This window comes from Aricia agestis, chromosome 16, assembly GCF_905147365.1.
Source record: "Aricia agestis chromosome 16, ilAriAges1.1, whole genome shotgun sequence".
NCBI classification, from domain to species: Eukaryota; Metazoa; Arthropoda; class Insecta; order Lepidoptera; family Lycaenidae; genus Aricia; species Aricia agestis.
Genome location: NC_056421.1, coordinates 4,856,470 through 4,874,170, shown reverse-complemented (window position 1 = coordinate 4,874,170; position 17,701 = coordinate 4,856,470). Strand labels below are relative to the sequence as shown.

Sequence of the window (17,701 nt, the reverse complement as noted above, 5' to 3'; positions counted from 1 at the left end):
ACTTTGTCGCGAGCCGCACAAATAACGGCCTCGGGCCGCAACTTGACGACCACGGGTCTAGACTAACTTCTTTTTTTTCGGTGACGGTCCAGCGACAGTGGCGGTGGAAAACGACCGTAGGCTGTGTTCACGCTAGTGTGCTAGCCTAAGCGTTATATCGGAGAAATGTGTCTGAGCTAAAGCGATGGGCATGGCGGCTTCAATTGTCCAATTACCTTTCCCAAACCACCGCCCTGTGCCATTACGTAACTGGATGAGTAAAAGTCCACTTCCTAGTGATTACCGCGATAAAGACAGTTGCCTGAATCTGAATGAAATAATGGTACTAATTTAGAAATAGAATGAGTAATAACTTGTTAAAATGGCTGTAGATGTTGGATGTCCTACTTATTTATAAATATAGCTTAGGAGAGAAACAATTTTGATAAAAAGTAGGCCATCTGGAATTTGAACTACGATACACTTTTTAATAGTTCACCTGTGATACCATTTCACCTTAAGAGGTAAAATGTAAGCATTTTAAAGACCGTTACCATGCTGATAGCTAGCTGTATTCTAGATGTGATAAAAATTCAGTCAGATATCATTATAGAAATGCTAAATGACGCCCACGTCCATTGTGCCAAAATTCATTCATCGCGCGGGAACCGTACATTTTTCCGTAACAAAAACTATCCTATGTCCTTTCCCATCTCTCAAAGTAATTCAATACCAAATTTCATCTCAATTGGTTTGTCCGTTTAGGCATGAGGAGGAAACAAACAGACTGACACACTTTCGCGTTTATAATAATTAGTCGCTATTATGCATTAGTATCCTAACGTACATTTTTTTGTTGTTAAATTTTGAATGCAGTCTTGTTCTAAATAATCTAAAGAACATAAATGCATTCATATCTCAATACGTTTTGTGGGTTAGCACTTAAAGGAATGCTTAACAGCGTCCAATTATTAGTAAAAATAAATCCCACCAAAACATTAAATGTAAAAAGGAGCCAAGCAAAATATTGCATAGCCATGCAATATATCTATCGTAAAAAGTTTTCAGATCACATTCAAGCCAAGCCTTCAACTTATTTTGTAATTTAAATCAACATTAAGTGAATTTATCAATAGTTTTCTTTATTTTATAATTATTACAGTGGCTAACTTAAAAATCTTTTCTTTTATTTAATAAAGTTAAATTATACTTTTCAGTTTTTAGGTTTCCTTGCCCAAAGGATGAAAACGGGAGCCTATTCCTAATGAGTCTAGACTTCGCTGTCTTCTGTCGTCCGTCCGTCTGTCACGAGGCTAGATCTCGAGAACCGCAATAGCTAGATATTTTTTTTTTTTTATAAATTATGTACTTTTGTTTTTAAGCTAATAGTCCAACTAAAATAAAATAAAATATGATTAATGGAGGGTCTCATACAACAAACACGTTTTTTTGCCCTTTTTTGCTCTATATCCATAATGGTAAAAGTAAGGTTTTTGAAAATTTTAGAAAATACTAAGTTGTATTTCAATTTTAATAATAAGTAATAAAAAGTACATAAACTTGTGATTTAAGGGGGGCTCCCATACAAATTTACGGTACGGAACCCAATGTACGCCACTCCGACTCGCACTTGGTCAGTTTCATAATTTTTCCTTTCATTGTGGATAACTACCTACCTTTTTGCCAAATTACAAGGTTCTAAGTCTGCTAGAAGTACCTTAGAATTTTGATGATCTGTCAGTCAGTGAGTGACAAAATGTAGTAACTTTGATCATCCGTAACTATTAAACTATTTATCGCAATGTTATGTAATTTGGAGGTTAAGCTAGTTTTAATACTTGCTCCTAGTCACCGAAATTCTAAGTCCCTAGCTTTGTTAACATCGAAGATAAAGGGGGTGTGAAAAAGCCGCGAACCGCTTCGAGAAAAGTATGCTACGACCGTGCCTTTGCTAAAAAGCTTGGCTGGAGCACTGCCGTGCTCCCAGATATAAGATAACATTGAGAATATAAGTGTCTTTATTATATAGTATAGCAATTGCAGTTGGCTCTTATTCTGACGTTAATACAGCGACTAGCAAAGCGGACAATACGTAACTAACACAAAACAAACAAGAGTAGCTTTTGTTCATTTATTGCATTCACTGACGACTTTTACTATCACTATGTTCTAAAACTAGTTTAAATATTCAATTAATCTATATTTAACACACTTTGAAACGGAAGTCTGAACTGAAATTAGTGGATGAAGCAGGTAACAATTGAAAAATTGCTGTTTTTTACATAAGTGGAGGCTTTAGGGCCGGGAAAATTATTTCATATAAAAAGTGTAGATGTGTGTAAGTATTATGTATAGCCAGATATATTAGCCAGATGATTAAGTAGGTAAGTTACAAGTTTTGTTCAAATTAGAAAAAAAATGAGTATTTTTCCTCATGTTATAAAACGTTAGTTATCTGGTTCACGTTTTCAATTCCACTAACGCTTGTCACAGTTACCTAATCGTTTATCTTAATATTATGCCTTCTCTTTCACATAATAACGAGAATAAGGGAGATAACATGATATTTAATTAATAATTAACTTTAACATTAATGAAATTGGCTATTATTATAATATCTTATTCATCGTCTTCTAAATAAGCCAACATCAAAACTTTGGCTTCCGAGCTCGTCCAAATTTGTGAAAATGGTTTGTTGGCCGCCATAACCCTGAAAAAATAAAACACTGTTTTGAACATAAACTTATATAAATAAGTCTATGGTTATGAAGCTGTCGAAAAACGATATAAGTAATATTAACAATAAATAATCTCTATCAAATAATATTTTTTTTATCCAGAAAAAAAATATGGTTTCCGCGTGGTTTCCGCGTGATAAACGTTATAAACGTTTATTTATTTATTTATTTGATAAACTTATTTTGGTACAAAGGAGTTGCGGATATGCTATAATAAAGTAATATAGTGGTTTAATATTAAAGGGGTCCATAATTACATTATAACGTTGGCTCCAAGTCGTCGTTCCTAGAACACCAGGCCCGACCACATTTGATGAAGCACAAGCGACGACAAAACACAACATGAAAATTATCTGAAAAATTTTAACACACTTTAATTACCTATATGACTTTGAAAACTTTTCTTTCCTGATTTAGGGTCAATTCAGACCGCAACGCGACGAGGCGAGGCGAGGCGAGGCGCAGCGCGGCATTTTGTATGGATTTGACAGATTCCAATTACGGGTGACGTCTTGCGAATCTGTCAAATCCATATAAATTTAGAAATGCATCTACGCGTCGCGTTGCGGTCTTAATCAACCTTAAGTCGCGTTAAGTCAAACCCATCCGACTGATCACAGCTAACATTGTATTGACATAAGCCGACCACATGACGTAGGTCCGTCAACTGCCTAGGAATCAATTTCCTCGATGGTACATTCTTCTTTGTCATAAATACAAAAGAGGAACCACATTAATCAACAACTTTAATCCAAATTTACACAAGTTGGTCTAACTGCCGCAATCACAGACGAATACTAACTACCTAACTGTAATTAAATAACGATTTTGACATGAGCGCCACATCTGTCAAACTCTTCATTTAATTACTATTGCAGTAGAAGGTCAAAAAGTATTGAACTTGAAAAAAAAATAACTAACTAAATACGTACAAAGTACTTCATCATACTGACCAAGTTGCGTTCTAAATGCAAACTATATCGGTAGAGGAAGACAGGCAAGTTATATAGAGCGACACAAGGTCATCTAGTATACAAAGCTTTTATTATGATTAATATTAAATAGAAACATTGTTTAAATATCATCAAAGTTATAAAGTATTTACGTGTTACTTAAAATTTTAATTTTTAATTATTATAATATGATTCTCTACATTATTATTTAATATAATAAGTACATTTCTTGTCTTGTCGATCTTGTTTATATACCTAATATAAACAAGATAAATAGAAATAATGCACTCAATTTTTAGGTAAAAGTTTTAATTTAATTGCAAATATTATAACTACGTAGAACAACCAATTTTCAAATCGTTGCCTAAGAGAAGATCAAATCTAATAAAAAAATTGAAAAATATCAGTCCTCCGAAGAAATGAATTTATTTAAAGATAATTGAAGTAAGTCGAAGAAGTTGTAATACATGTACTACCAGAGAAGGCAGGTGGTGGACCTGAGTAATTTGGTCGCGTTAAGTCAAAGTCATCCGACTGATCACATCTAACCTAACACTGAATTGACATATTAAGCCGACCAAACTACGTTGGTCTGTCGTCTGCCTAGGAATCAATTTCCTCGGGTATACTTATGAGTAGTACGTGCAAACGGAGGAGTGGGAGATTCGGAACTGGAAAAGTTTGTAGATTGAACTGTGTGTGAGAGAGTTTATATTTTTGACCAGAAGGTCTAGACACGCGGTAGCGTGTCAAGCCAAGTTCCAGCATAACAGAACTGGCGAGCAGCACCGTGTGTAATATAAAACATACCCTATACTATTATTTTTAAAATCTATATGCTATAATTTAGTGATTTGAAAATTTTCTCGAATTAAGGAAAAAAATTAAATGTTATGTTTCTTAACACAAAGCCGTTACTGTTTTTGAAATAAAACATACCAGAAGGTAAACATTGGACCAGGGATGTTGCGGATCCCGATTTTTTCACATCCGCGGATGCGAATGCGGATGCGGATTTTTAGAGGTTCACATCCGCGGATGCGGATGCGGATGCAGATGTTTCGGATCCTACATAAATATAGATTATAAAATGAAAAAGTATTATTTTAATTTTTAATTAATGTGTTACAAAATAATAGTACAGGTTCCCTAGAACAAATTTTTTAATTTATATCAAGCTAATTTTTTGTGAGTAGCTTCATTTTGAAACGCATTTTGAATAGAACAATCCATATTTTAAGACCATCAAATCGAAATATTAAATCATATTTATCTTTGTTAGCTACCACTGTCGCAGAGGAAATTATTGTTCCTTTTATCAAAATGAAACTACTTACAAAAAATTACCTTGATAGTATGATGATAAAAAAAATTGTTCTAGGGAACCTGTACTATAATAATATTTTTGTATTAAAGAGATAATAATTTGTAAATGAAAATTACATTAATTCCCCTGTATTTTTGTTAGTATGTACACCACTTTTTTGTTAGTATGTACACGAATTTATAAATAGGAGCATAAAGCATAGCAGCATTATTGCTATTAAATATACTTAAATTATTTAATAGTAATAATGCCGCTTTTTATTAAGTAAGAAGCACAAACAAACATGTAGTGATTAATTTACACAAGACAGTAATTAATGCACCACAATAAACGCGTCGGATCATGTGACCGTTTTTAGGGTTCCGTAAGCAACAAGGAACCCTTATATTTTCAGTCCATCTGTCCGTCTGTCTGTCTGTTTCTCCGCGGTTTCGCTCAGAGAATAGCCTACGAAGCCGAAATTCGGCATGAATGCACATACGTATAAACGGTGTCGACAAAATGGTATATAAAACCTTTAAAAAAAATTATGGGACTTCCCTTACACACCAAGCGGGGATAAGTCTTTTTATTTTGCGTCCACTCCACTGAAAAATTCACGGGAGTAGGAAATATGCTAAATTTAAAGAGAAAATTATCACGGCTAAGTAGACTTTATAAGTTATTAAGAAGTACAAAGGAATTTCTCATTCAAATTCCTTTGAATGAAACTGAGATGATGTTGTTAGTAGCGCAAAACATGTTATAATTGTACATTCATTGACGATACAAAACTTATCAAAAACTGACGGTACTACGGTACCCTCTATTATGCGTGGCCGATACGCACTAGGCCGTCTTTTTCGCTCCCAATGGTCATTTGTCACGCGCAAACGGCACGCGCCATTCACAGACCCCGCCGCTTTTTTTTTCGTGTTGCAACTCGTATGACATTCGCATCCGCATAAAAATCCGCATCGATTTAATGCGGATGCGGATGTAGATGCGGATGTCGAAATATATGCGGATGCTCTGCATTTGCGGATGCGGATGCGGATATTCGCAACATCCCTGCATTGGACTATTGTAAAGAAGCTTTTGTTCTGAGACAATACCAAGCGTATAAGAGGCATTTCAAATTCATTTTTCACGCCTGACTTGTCGACATAATATTAACAGCAAAGCTACTGGTTTCTTTAGAGTGTAAACTGGACGCCTTCACATAACGTCGCCAGTAGTGCGTCAGCCGCGCGACTGGCGACGCAATGTGGTCCTAAGATCCTAGGCGCTACATATATTTTGTTGAATTAAATAGTATCAAATCAAATAAAAAACAAAATTAATCGTTTTGTTATCATAATTGGGGCAATTTAAGTTGCCAGTCCAATTGGGACTTGTCATTTATTATATTTATTTTACTAATAGAATACCAACAAAATATCCAGAAGTATCTCTATCCCTTGGCAGGGAAAGTGAAAAAATATGAAAACTACCTAATTGAAACTTTAAAGAAAGTGTACCGACTTTAATGGTCTATGGATTAATTATTATAAAATATTATTTGCAAATATTCCAGAGGCCGTAGCCAAAGTCGAAAGAAGTCTCTTTCGTTAAAAACATGTTAAAAACGATGATGAAATTATCAAAATGTATGGGATTTGACATTAGTCTTCGAAAGCGAAATGTCATTTAGCGATGACTTATGTCAAACCGCATACATTTTGATAACGAATTTCGTCATCGTTTTTAACGAAAAATACTTTTATAAGAGGGCAAGCCTCAAATATAAACCAAGTTATATAAATATAACAATGGAGTAGTTTGTTATTCACGTGCGAGCCAAACTATGCCACTCCACAGTCAGCCGGCCAATCACGTACGGAAGATAACGAAAAGAAACGTAGTTTGATACACTGTATTTAGTTTAGTTTGCAAGCGAGTATAAAATATGTAATTAATGCCCAATAATGCTTAGGCACAGCAGGGAAGTAGATAATCTAATTTATACAGGGTGTAACAAAACTAAGTGATAACACTTTAGGGTATGTACCAGCGTTGCCAGTTTTTTTTTTTTGTGCCAAGTCGGGACTTTGGAAATTTTAAAGTGAAAAACCGGGATTCTTCAGTCAAAAGCGGGAAAAAATAAAAAAGGTATAAAATCTAAAGATTTTAATTTTTATCTTTTTATTTGCGTTAAAATAACGTCCATCCACGTTAAAGAAAATCCACCCCTCTACTCCCACACTCTTATTTTCATTACGCACCTTTCTTTCTCAGCACGCTGCACGCGCTGCACGTACGTTCGGGCTTTCCCCGAAAAACGGGACTAAGCCTGTCCCGACCAGGACATTTAATTTTGATGAAAAAATCGGCAACGCTGGTGTGTACCCATACACGTCATGTAGAGTTAGCTGTGAAATTAGTAGCGCTGAAAGAGTAATTTTTTTTTCATCTTTGTATTGAAAAATTCATGACGCGCAGGCCGTAGGCGCTTGTCTATACAAATCCCAAAAAAATTTTTGCTCTTCCAGCGCTGCTACTTTCACAGTTAACTCTATATAAGGAACACATACACACCTTAAAATATTATCACTTAGTTTTGTTACACCTTGTAGGTATACGAAAACAGAAATAATTTTCTGAACAATTTCATAAATAAAAAGATACCATTTTATTCACTGCATTTTATTAGTCAAACGTGACAGAGACGGAAAATTAACCGGAAACGGAAGTTATATGAGACCGACGACTCCAGGGGTGATGATGCGGCTAAGTCCGAGCGGGGCCACGCCGTTGACCACAGTTGGGCCAGCTACCACGGTCTGAAATGATTACAATATTTTAAAAGAGGTTTATAAGGCACTAGATGACGGCCGCAACTCCGTTGCGCCAAAATTCGTTTATCGCGCGGGAACCGTACATTTTTCCGGGATAAAAACTATTCTATGTCCTTTCTCGGGACTCAAAGTATCTCCATGCCAAATTTCAGCAAAATCGGTTCAGCGGTTCGCGCGTGAAGAGGTAACAGACAGACAGACAGACGGACAGATAGACAGACAGACGCACTTTCGCATTTATAATATTAGTATGGATGTCATTTTTGACGGGCATTTGGCCTGCCACATTTCGATCATTGTAACTCCTATAGTTTAAGTTTAACCGTTCAACTGTCCAGCCATATTTTTTTTATTGGCACGTCTGGATAATACTAGATTTATTATTATTATATTAATATCTTCTAAAATATGATAATGGCCACAAGCGCGTTGAAGTTTTTTTCTCAATACAAACTTTAGCCACTCTTTTCAAATTCATAGCGATTTTTTTGTATCAACAAAAATAATATGTAGCTATACATACAATGTGTCCCGACACCGGTGTCCGATCCATTAATGTCATGATGTATGGCATATTTTATCGACAAATTGGCTCTCAAATTTTTTCTCTCTCTCACGGTTGTAAAATGGCAGCCATTTTAGTTTTTCTCGGGCGTTCACACTAATCTAAACAGTACTTCTCATGTAAATATCCTATGAAGATAAAAAAGGTCTCATTTGATAGCTAAACTTGTGGACTACGCTTACACAGGCAATATGTTATAAATTTCGTGGAATCAAACATAGAAAAACCAAAGTTTAAGAAAAAAAATTGTGCATTTTTTAATTAATTTGTGAAAAATCTAGCACATTAAACTGGTTCTTTTTTATTTAAAGAAAATAGAGGAGGTTTTCATCTTAAATAAATTCTTTACTTCAATGCTCTAAGTCAGATAGTTTAGAAGTTATAATGATTTTCCTATGAAGTATAAGTCAGATTAGTATGAAGCCAGAGAAAAAATATTTTTTTCAAAAGTTGGAGAAAAAAATATTTGAAAGCCAATTTGTCACTTAAATATGCCATAAATCATGAGTTCAAATTATTTTTCTCCAACTTTCGAAATAAAAAAAAATCTCTGACTTCATACTAATCTGACCTTTACTTCTTAGGAAAATCGTTATAACTTCTAAACTATCTGACTAAGAGCATTGAAGTAAAGAATTTATGTAAGATGAAAACCTCTTCTATCTTTTTAAGACAAAAAAGAACCAGTTTAATGTGCTAGATTTTTTAGAAGAAGCCATTAATTAAAAAATACACAATTTTTTTTCTTAAACTTTGGTTTTTTTATGTCTAATTCCACGAAATTTATAACATATTGCCTGTGTAAGCGTAGTCCACAAGTTTAGCTATCAAATGAGACCTTTTTTATCTTCATAGGATATTTACATGAGAAGTACTGGTCAGATTAGTGTGAAAGCCTGGGAAAAACTAAAATGGCTGCCATTTTACAACCGTGAGAGAGAGAAAAAATTTGAGAGCCAATTTGTCGATAAAATATGCCATAGATCACGACATTAAAGGATCGGACACCGGTGTCGGGACACATTGTATATTTACTACGAAAAATCTAATTCAACGTCTCAAGCTTTTTGAGCTGCAAGAGTCTAGTGCCTGACAAAAAAATAATATACTTAAATATTAACCCGTCGATCGTGGAAAAATGAGGCACAATAGAATTTCTGTTGTGTCTTGGACACTATGGGGCTTGATGAATTAACAAAAAACAGTTTGTTTGTGAATTAACAAAAAACAGTGTGTTTTGAACAAACCTTTTCTTTAGTGAAAAGTAAAGCCGCAAGCGTGTTGAAGTCTTTTTCTTCGTACCTACTAATATTTTTTTCATTGTAACCCTTGGCAAAGTTATCTATACATATAAATAAAATTGGAGTGTCTGTTTGTAATATTAAAATAACCGTTTTTTACTACATGCATATGAATATTTAGATGGTACTTACACCAAAATAACAATTTTTATAATTTTTGTCTGTCTGTATGTCTGTCTGTTTGTTCCGGCTAATCTCCGAAATAGCTGGACCGATTTTGACGGGACTTTTATTGGCAGATAGCTGATGTAATAAGGAGTAATTTAGGCTACTTTTTAACCGACTTCCAAAAAGGAGGAGGATATTTTTTTACTTTTTTTATTTTTACCTATGTATTTTACATTTTGTTGACGCGGACGAAGTCGCGGGTAACAGCTAGTTTTTAATATAATTTCAATAAAAGACAATGAGAAAAAGTGGTCCAAAGGCCTTCACTGATGGGACTGGTGCGAAATGAATTTTCATATGATTCTGATAAAAGGTTAACATGGAGTAAAAAAGTTTTCCCTGGACGGATTTTGATAATATTTTGCTACAATCATAAGACAAGTACGTACTTTCATTTTCCACTAGTCTCATCAGTGGAGGCTCTTGAACCAATCTCCATACATTTTTACTCATTGCTTTTAATCATGCCATAGCTGTATGCATGGCCCATAATATCATGGTATCGTAGCAGACACCAAATAGGGTCATATTAAAAATAATATTATTTAAGCTATACAAAACTAAAATCTTTTATAATTTGAATTTTTAAATAAAAAATATAGTCAAGTTACCCTTGGACCCACAGGAGTGACCAGGCCATTCAGGAACAGCTGAGGCTCAGCGGCCGCCAGCGCCACGAAGCAAAGGACGAAGAAGATCTGCAATAGAATCCATACTATACTAATGCGAAAGTGTGTCTGTCTATCTGTTACCTCTTCACGCTCAAGCCACTGAACTGATTTCGCTGGGCATGGAGATACTTTGAGTCCCGGGAAAGGACATAGGATACTTTTCATCCTGGAAAAAATATGTACGGATCCCGATAAACGAATTTTGGCGCAACGGAGTTGCAGGCGTCATCCAGTATGTTATAATCATATCTGAAGCTTAGTAATCCTTTCGCGATACTGATCTACACGCTGTAACAAAACTAAGTGATAATGTAGTATAATTAAGACCTTGGTGAAAATTTCAAGTGCCTATCTGTTGCCGTAGTTGAGATCACGTTTATTGTATGGGGCCCGCGCGGCAGAATTGTGCTATGGGAATCGATATTTTTCGAAACTTTGAATGCCTATATAATCAAAACTACTAGGTATTTTTGACTGCAACAAAAACTAGTGTATTTGTATACACACAGGCTTTACTGTGACAAAATTTCAAGCAATTTGGCATACCTAGTAACATTCTCCATTGTCATTTAAATCGTTTCAACAATTCGATTCGAATTAGATTTGATTTACAGCGACCATTCATTGACTTACGGGCAGAGAAGAGTTTGAGTCCAAGATATAGACCCAAGAAGAAAATACTACTAAAGGGGAATTATAATGAGTAACGACAATAACAATAATATAATATCTGAATTTCATACTGTATATAAAAAATCCTTATTATAATACCTTCTTCAAAATACTTTCAAGTATTAGCTATAGGTAAAGTTAGTAAATTTTTATAAAGGGTCTACCTACCAAGTATTTCATTTTTTAGGTTCTGTTGCTAGCCCTTCAGAGAACTGACTATGCCTACCATGAAGGTTTGGACTTTATATAGCTAGGTAGAAGGTCGCCTGGTCTAAGCTCAGCTCTTTGATAAGAAAGCACATTTTTATTGAATACATATTGCAATTTAAATCATCTGTACGTAGGGTTGTCACGTCACCAAACCGAATAGCCAAATACAAGAATCTATGCCTTATATTCAGGACTAATCAAGACTAGATGACGCCCGCAACTCTGTTGCACCAAAACTCGTTTATAACGCGGGAACCGTACATTATTCCGGGAAAAAAGGTATCTTATGTCCTTTCCCGGATTCAAAATATCTCCATGAAGAGGTAACAGACTGGCAGACAGACACACGTCTTTCAAATATATACGATAATATATAGGAAAACCTAACGTTATTAATAATTCATTTTTAACCAACTTCCAAAATCGAGGCGTTTAAAATAACAATAAAACTTTGAAACTGTTATAATCTATTAAAGTATTGGTCTTTATGTTTTCTTTTTTGTAATTTGTTAAGTTTAGATTAATGAGCACGATAAAAATAGCTCACATAGCTAATATTTGTATTGTTTTATCAAATTTCTTTTAAATCGTAATTAAGTAAATGTTTTAGCTACGAGTGCCAACATCTCTAGCTTTTTTGAAACTATAAAACTTAACTCATAACTGCCAAGAAGAAACCATTCGATGTTTACTTACGATTTTTGAAAGCCTAGAAAAAGCTGGACTGCCCGGACATAGTTTATTCTATCCGGACATTTAATCACGCTGACTGTGTCCGCCTTTAGCTGGACGGGTGGCAATCCTTTTTTTTTTGATGCGCAGGGGAAACCCATCATGGGTGCCCCGGGTTGAGGATGTGCCTCAGTAAGCTGAAGCACCCCGGGGGTATGTGGGACTCTCACCCACTAAAATCACCTGCGGTTTGCCTTCAGCCGTATACGTCCTGGATCTGTCTTACACAGGACTCCCTCCACGACCAACCGCTCTACCTCAAAAGGAACCGGACTTCCACCAAAGTAAGAGAACGCTCCGGCAAACTGAAGTGTTTCCCTCGGTGCGGGACTAGGTAAGCCGGGCAGGTTCCCATCCTTGCCCGGAGCCCCGAATTAGACGGAAGTTTGGAGGTTCACGTAACGACGCCTCCGCACTCGACGGGTGGCAACCCTAGACATACATATTTATGTACACGATATTCAATCACAATTGTAAATGCGTAATGAGTATGCAGGAATATGGAACAAAGATATTAGTCGGGTGTCTTCTGTAATAAACAACATCATGTCGTCATCACAGTAAAGCTTCAAGTGCGTTTGAATCTAAAATTCATAAGTCGCCTTATTCCCAGCCAAGCATGAGTTGTGAAGTTGTCATAATCATTACACTAACTGCCGTACTTAGAGATGAATATTCGTATAAGCACGACACATTATTATATGTCAAATTCTTCATTAATTAAAAGTTATATAAATAATGTTCTCTTATTGTCTTTAAGTGCAGTAGTTAACTTCCGAAGATATGTACTATCCATAGACTTAATATATAGCATTATAGGTTTATGGTACTATCCATAGACTTAATATATACAGAGAAGTTGATTCCTAGTCAGATGGGGTATCTACGTAGTTTGGTCGCGTTACGTCAAACCCAGCCAGACAGATCACAGTTAAGGTACAATTCCTTGCATCGCGACAGTCGTAAGCCACGCGCGACCTACGACTGTCGTCGGTCGCTCGCGACAATAGTTATTGTATGAAAATGTATGGCACCGTTTCTAACTTAGACAGACGCGCGCGGCCGACGACAGTCGTAGGCCGCGCGCGGCTTACGACCACAGATTACTAGTATATATATGCTTACGACTGTCGCGTTGCACGGAATTGTACCTTTAACATTGAATTGACATGATCCGACCAAATGACGTTGGTCTGTCATCTGCCTAGGAATCAATTTCCTCGATGGTACATAATAACTTTTTAGCTGATTAAGACGAAATTATATAAAAATACCTACGAATACCTAATGTTGGCGGTCTATTCATAACGTACTGTATATCAAATACAATTATCTTTGTCTAAAAGTTGTCTAATCTGTAATTAAATAGCCATCCGATGCATAATTGCATGTTTTCACCAAAGCTCCGTGAAGAAAAAGAACTCTCTTTCTTTCATTCTGACGAATAAGATGGACGCTGTTAAGCATTTGTGTATCATCCCACAAAAAGATTACGTATTGAGTTCTGAATGCAGTGATGTTCTTTAGATAATTTAGAACAGACTGCATTCTCAATTCAACAATAAAAATTGTGGATTAGTACACTAAATGCTTAACAGTGACCAGATGACGTGCATCGAATGGGCATGTAAGAATTCTGCGCCTGCTTTTTCGTGTCAGTTTATCCGTCCTAATGTTTTAAGCATAGAATGGTTTTAAGAGAGTAAAGGAATATCGAGTCACCTTGTTTGTTACACATACCTACACTTATACAATATTGAGCCTATTACGTGTGGCTTAGTTTTAATAAAAGATACCAACAGTCAACACGAAAATCAGTGGGCTTCCCTTGTGTTTCTATTTGCCGCCGCGGCGGCGAAAAACGCTGCCGCTGCGTTTTCCGTGTGTAATCACACGTTCTTCTTCTTCTTTTGGCGTAAGCCTCCCCATTTAGGAGTTGCCATAATCACACGTTGGTTGAAGTCTGCTGACAACAAGTTGACAAATTGAAAATGGATTATTGTTTTTTTTTTATTTAATTTTAGATACTATTAGACAATGCTGAATCGGCCAGTCTGAGATCAGTTGAGTTCCAGAGACAAGAATTGAAAAAAACTATGATGAAGTCAAAATTTTTTACTAAATATAGGTAGTAGTCCTAATGTCGTTGCAAGAAAGGTTGAATTTCGACCATTGGGCGATCTTTAGTACTTTAGTACTTATAATTTAAACACGAAAGTGTATTCTTCTGTCTTTCTGTTAACTCTTCATTTTTAAGCAATATAACCTAATTGAGTCCAAAGAAAGGAGGCGAACGTACTGTGGAATTACCTCTACAGGTACCACAATTCGTACTTGTAAAAGTAAATATTCATCTCTTTAGCAGTACTTAAAAATCCACCATTATTTTGGCCCTAGTCCTGTCAGCAGTTTCTGCATAATAATAACATGTAAGTATTAAGTAAGTATGTCAAACTTTTATTCTTAATACCTCGGTCGTGAGAGTCGCAGACACAATATATTTCAGCCGGGTGCCGCTTGGGGTTTGATGGGTTAAAAAACAAATCGCAGGTTTTTCATTGGGTAACATTTTTCATGGAAACATTCATAGGATGCCACTATATTATTATGTAAAGGCGAAGCTGAGTGATATATCAATCCACAAGAAAACCCTCATTGGAACTAGAAAATTGTGCACTTTTATCATGCAGGCATTCACTACAAGAGAAAAATCTTTAAAAAATTAATAAAGGATTAAATTGTTATGCTACTCATCGTCATGCAAGTAAAAAACCACCTTCCTTTCAGAGATAAGGAAATTAGAAGCTTATTTATTGTAATACCCACTTCCAATCAAAAAGCTTTGTTTCTATTTAGATGGCGACGCATAAATCTAGACTACGTTTATAATTAGAGAAAAAAAAATCAGGCGAGAATTAAGTAAGGAAAATATGGCATTATGAATATTATTGATCTTGTACAATGATATCTTTATTCATGATCAATATTACTTTGATTGAACATAGTTTTTTGTCTTATGTCTGAAGTAAGTTCATAAAACTAAAGGGCATTGGGTAACTTTGTATGGATCTGTGGCGTTATTTTTTTTTTCCAGCGGCCAGGGATAAAACCATAACTATTTTGTAGCACTACATTAGAGAAACACATATTAGTAATAAAAATTGTTCTAAATAATATCGGAGCTGAGCTACGATAATTTTAGTATATTTATTTTTGCACCTTATGTTCACAAAATCAATAGTAATTAACGTTACTTTATGGAGCTATCCTCAACAAACAGGCGTAGAAAGGGTAGGTATATTAATCTGTTGGATATATATTTCTCACTAACTATTGCCCACGACTTCGTCCGCGTCAAATATAAACAATTTTTGTACATATTTTCACACTGGGTTTAACTCTCGTCCGGCTAAAATACAGTGGATTTCAAAAGGCCTGATGCAATATTCGGCAATTATAATAATAATTATTGTTCTTGTGTATTAATGTGTTGTGGGTAAAATGACTCTAGGGTGTTGTTCCCGTAATATAATGTCGATTATTTCCACTATTTAGCGAATTTTGCAGTATGCAAAGTAGTATGACGGCCAACGCCACCAGCTTTCGGCAGAATTTTCAGTCCAGCTTTTAATCTACTTCCCGGCTCATTATAGAATTGTACAGCTGCAGGAATGTTTTATAGAATACTAGCTGTCCCGGTGAACTTCGTGTCACTTTAAAACCTTCCCTGGACTTCTACGAATATATTTTAAGACTAAAATCAGCCCAATCCGTTCAGCCGTTTTCGAGTTTTAGCGCGGCTAACACATTTGAAAATCTATTTTTATAATATAAGAAGATTAACTATGTACTCACACAAAAAATATAAAAAATCAAAACGAGATTAAGAAATTCGAGAAAAAATGGATTTGAATTTTTTTGCAAAAGCAAAATAAATAGTTAAAATCTCATTGTATGTTAAATGGTTAAGTCATTCTCTAAAATGTACAAATAACTAAAATTAAAAATAAATGATGAAATGAACAAGTATTTTTTCTTGATATATCTACAGTTTTTAACATAAGACGTGATAATACTTTAGTTAGGGTAAGTATATAATATTATGTGTCCCTTGTATAAAGTTCACTCTGAATTTTTTTTTTTGTGATTTGCATTTTTTTTAGGTCGGGAAATTGGCTCTACCCACTAAAACCCGATCGTGTTCCTTTCTGCATGGGCAAGCGCCCTGGCGTAAAGAGTTTCCCCATACGAAAGTGAAAAAAAAAATGTTCTCTTTCAGCACTACTACTTTTACAGTAAACTCTGTACACGGGACTCGTACACAGTACACACCCTAAAGTATTATCACTTAGTATTGTTATACCCTGTATATTATGAAGCTGAAGTGTTTGTGTCTTTGAAAGTGTTAATCTCAGGAACTGCTTGTTCGATTTGAAAATATATTTTTGTGTTGGATAGCCCATTTATCGAGGAATACTTTAAGCTAATAAATAACGCCATTTTTTTTTGTATTTTCCTGAATATTCAGGTTATTATTGAATTTACGTTTATTTGAAAATGCCTAATATCTCGGCTCCGATATAGTTTAACTGTATGTCCCCCATAATAAAGTTTACTCCCCTTCATATGCTCTTTCATAATATGCTAGTTTGGTGAGTGGCCGCGAGATTTGAAAATGACGCCAATATTACCCAAACCCCTTTGAGTGCACTACGGTACAAACTTATCGTTATCATATTTAAACTTTATTCTACAAGTATAACATAAATCTTGTTATTATATTATGGTGTCAGTCAGTAGCGATTGGGGAAGGCTTATTTTTCTTACATTAAGAGGATTCCACACCGCCGTTTTTCCATACAAACGCTGTCCCCTGTTTCCTCCCTGGATAATGCCGGTAGAGTGATGTTTTTTCCTGAATATCTATGGCCACTATTAGCATGTCCCTATGTTTTCTTTTTTTTCATAATTTAATAATTAAAAAAGATAAGAACGTCCAAAAACCCAAGAAAATGGCCAGATTTTCCTCTGTGTTCAAACACCCACAAAACAAAACTGGCTAGAATATACAAAAAAATAAAACATAGGAACACAGCTCAAGCCTTGCTTTAATTTTTAATAAAAAAATTACTTAAATCGGTTAAGTTTTGGAGAAGGAATCAGCGTACAACGAATCGAAAATTTTCTGTTCTTTTATTAGAACTTTTGTCGTGTTGTCTCTATCGCGCTCTGCGGTGGGAGACTTGAGATTGGTAAGACAGCAATACATTTTCAAATACCTATTTTCAATTTCTCTCGCCCCTGGTGTCTCTTAAGAGGAGTCCTCGCACCGCCGTTTTTCCATACAAACGCTGTCCCCTGTTTCCTCCCTGGATAATGCCGGTAGAGTTATGATTTTTTTCCTGAATATCTATGGCCACTATTAGCATGTCCCTATGTTTTCTTTCTTTTCATAATTTTATTATTAAAAAAGATAAGAAAGTCCAAAAATCCAAAAAAATGGCCAGATTTTCCTCTGTGTTCAAACGCCCTGAAAACAAAACTGGCTAGAATATACAAAAAAAATAAA

At 35.3% G+C, this 17,701-nt stretch overlaps 1 long non-coding RNA gene across 1 annotated transcript; it reads right to left on the bottom strand.

Annotated features, from left to right (window-relative positions):
• Positions 1-2,372: 2,372 nt before the first annotated feature.
• On the bottom strand, positions 2,373-3,679 carry LOC121735112. The gene is made up of 3 exons (XR_006036811.1): positions 3,650-3,679; positions 2,975-3,070; positions 2,373-2,689 (listed from the first exon to the last, which is right to left on the bottom strand). It is a non-coding gene; the product is annotated as an uncharacterized LOC121735112 (long non-coding RNA).
• Positions 3,680-17,701: the final 14,022 nt, after the last annotated feature.